Genomic DNA, 3,727 nt, shown 5'->3' with positions numbered 1-3,727 from the left:
AACCTCTGGGACACAGAAAAGGCGGTCAAGAGGAAAGCATATAGTGATCCAGGCCTTCCTAAAGAAGGAAGAAAGGTCTCAGATACACAACCTAACCTTACACGTTAAAGAGCTGGAAAAAGAACAGCAAATAAAACTGAAAATCATCAGAAGACAGGAAATAATAAAGATTAGAGCAGAAATTAATGCTATCAAAACCAAAAAAAAAAAACCCTCTAGAACAGTCAATGAAACCAGAAGCTTGTTCTTTCAAAGAATTAACAAAATTGATAAACCACTAGCCAGTTTGATTAAAAAGAAAAAGGAAAGAACCCAAGTAAATAAAATCAAGGATGAAAGAGGAGAGGTCACAACCAACACAGCAGAAATAAAAACAATAAGAAGAGAAGATTATGAGCAATTATATGCCAATAAAATGGGCAATCTGGAAAAAATGGACAAATTCCTTGAAACATATACACTACCAAAACTGAAACAGGAAGAAATACAAAATTTGAACAGATCCATAACCAGAAAAGAAATTGAATTAGTAATCAAAATTTTCCAAAAAACAAGAGTCCAGGGTCAGATGGCTTTCCAAGGGAATTCTATCAAACCTTTAAGGAAGAGTTAACACCTATTCTCTTGAAGCTGTTCCAAAAAATAGAAATGGAAGGAAAACTTCCAAACTCTTTCTATGAAGCCAGCATTACCTTGATTCCAAAATCAGAGACCCCACTAAAAAGGAGAACTACAGAACAATTTCCCTGATGAAAATGAATGCAAAACTCCTCAACAAGATATTAGCCAACCAGATCCCACAATACATTAAAAAAATTATTTGCCATGACCAAATGGGATTTATACCTGGGATGCAAGGCTGGTTCAATATCCACAGAACAACCAATGTGAATCATCACATCAATAAAAGAAAGGACAAAAACCATATGATTCTCTCAATAGATACAAAGAAAGCATTTGAGAAAATACAGCATCCTTTCTTGATAAAAACCCTCAAGAAAGTAGGGATAGAAGGATCATACCTCGAGATCATAAAAGCCATATATGAAAGACTCAACACTAATGTCATCCTTAATGGGGAAAAACTGAAAGCTTTCCCCCTAAGGTCAGGAACAAGACAGGGATGTCCACTCTTGGTACTGTTATTCAACATAGTATTGGAAGTCTTAGCCTCTGCAATCAGACAACACAAAGAAATTAAAGGCATCCAAATCAGCCAGGAGGAGGTCAAATTGTCACTCTTCACAGATGACATGATACTCTATATGGAAAACCCAAAAACCTACTAAAATTGATTCATGAATTCAGCAAATTTGCAGGATGTAAAATCAATGCACAGAAATAGGTTGCATTCCTGTACACCAACAATGAAGCAACAGAAAGAAAAATCAAGGAATTTATCCCATTTACAATTGCACCAAAACCCATAAAACACCTAGGAATAAATCTAACCAAAGAGGTGAAAAATCTATACACTGAAAACTATAAAAAGTTTATGAAAAAAAAGTGAAGAAGACACAAAAAAATGGAAAAAGATACTATGCTCCTGGATAAGAAGAAGAAATATTGTTACAATGTCAATACTACCCAAAGCAATCTACATACTCAATGCAATCCCTATCAAAGTAACACTAGCATTCTTCACATAGCTAGATCAAATAATCCTAAAATTTGTATGGAACCAGAAAATAGCCTGAATAGCCAAAACAATCTTCAAAAAGAAAACCAAAACTAGAGGCATCATAATCCTGGACTTCAAGGTATACTACAAAGCTGTAACCATCAAGCCAATATGGTACTGGCACAAGAACAAACACTCATATTAATGGAACAGAATAGAGAACCTGGAAATGGACCCACAAACGTATGGCCAACTAACCTTTGACAAAGCAGGAAAGAATATCCAATGGAATAAAGACAGTCTCTTCAGCAAGTGGTGCTGGCAAAACTGGACGGCGACATGCTGAAGAATGAACCTGGACCACTCTCTTACACCATACACACACACACACACACACAAAAAAAAAAACTCTAAATGAATGAAAGACCTAATTGTAAGACAGGAAGCTATCAAAATCCTCGAGGATAAAGCAGGCAAAAACCTCTTTGATCTTGGCCACAGCAACTTCTTACTCAATACAGTCCAGAGACAAGGGAAACAAAAGCAAAACTGAACTACTGGGACCTCATCAAAATAAAAAGCTTCTGCACAGTGAAGGAAATAATCAGCAAAACAAAAGGCAACCGACATAATGGGAGAAGATATTTGCAAACGACATATCAGATAAAGGGTTAGTATCCAAAATCTATAAAGAACTTATCAAACTCACCACCCAAAAAACAAAGAATCCAGTGAAGAAATGGTCAAGAGACATGAATAGACACTTCTTCAAAGAAGACATCCAGATGGCCAACCGACACTTGAGAAAATGCTCAACATCACTCATCATCAGGGAAATACAAATCAAAACCACAATGAGATACCACCTAACACCTGTCAGAATGGCTAACATTAACAACTCAGGTAACAACAGATGTTGGCTAAGATGAGGAGAAAGAGGAGCTCTTTTGCATTGTTGGTGGGAATGCAAGCTGGTGTAGCCACTCTGGAAAACAGTATGGAGATTCCTCAAAAAAATTAAGAATATAACTACCTTACAACCCAGCAATTGCACTACTAGGTATTTATCCAAGGGATACAGGTATGCTATTTCAAAGGGACACATGCACCCCAATGTTTATAGCAGCACTATCAACAATAGCCAAAGTATGGAAAGAGCCCAAATGTCCATCGATGGATAAATGGATAAAGAAGATGTGGTGTATGTATACAATGGAGTATTACTTGGCAATCTGTCGCGACCGGCATGACAAACACCGAGGTCAGGGTCCTGAGGGTAGGGGAATGCAAGAAAAAAGAGAGAGAAGAAAGTTTGGGAACAGGAGGGTCCCCTGGGATGATGGCCCAAGTGACGGCTTTATTGTTGCTGTACACAATCTTTTATATCCAGACTCTTATGGATCAGGCCATTCTAAGAATAAACAGGTTTCACATAATCGCTGCCAACCAAAACATTTAGTTCTGTGTTTCTTGTGCATCTTCTAGATGGGTCACAAGACCTTGTTGATAAGATTGCTAGCAAAACACAATTCCCATGTTTGTTTCTATCTGACTGGGGGTAGAAAAAGGGAGGTAGCATTACTGCCAACACCTGCAGACCACAGGCTTCAGGAATTAACTTTCTCAGCCTTGGCAAGGCTTTCGTATGCCCTTGAAAGTGGGGGAATGGAAGGGGGAACCACCGGGTAGGCTAAGTCAACAGGGAACATTGCTCGACCCGGTCTCAGCCTGGCACCGGGGCCCGGCCCCCCACACAATCAAAAAGAATGACATGTTGCCATTTGCAACTACGTGGATGGAACTAGAAGGTATTATGCTAAGTGAAATTAGTCAGTGAGAGAAAGACAAAAATCATATGACTTCACTCATATGAGGACTTTAAGACACAGAACAGATGAACATAAGGGAAGAGAAGCGAAAATAATATACAACTAGGGAGGGGGGCAAAACAGAAGAGACTCTTAAATATGGAGAACAAACAGAGGGTTACTGGAAGGGTTGTGGGAGGGGGGATAGGCTACATGGGTAAGGGGCACTAAGGAATCTACTCCTGAAATCATTGTTACACTATATTCTAACTAATTTGGATGTAAATTCAAACAATAA

Source organism: Felis catus, chromosome B1 (assembly GCF_018350175.1).
Source record: "Felis catus isolate Fca126 chromosome B1, F.catus_Fca126_mat1.0, whole genome shotgun sequence".
NCBI classification, from domain to species: domain Eukaryota; kingdom Metazoa; phylum Chordata; class Mammalia; order Carnivora; family Felidae; genus Felis; species Felis catus.
Note: the sequence above shows the minus strand (reverse complement) of the source record.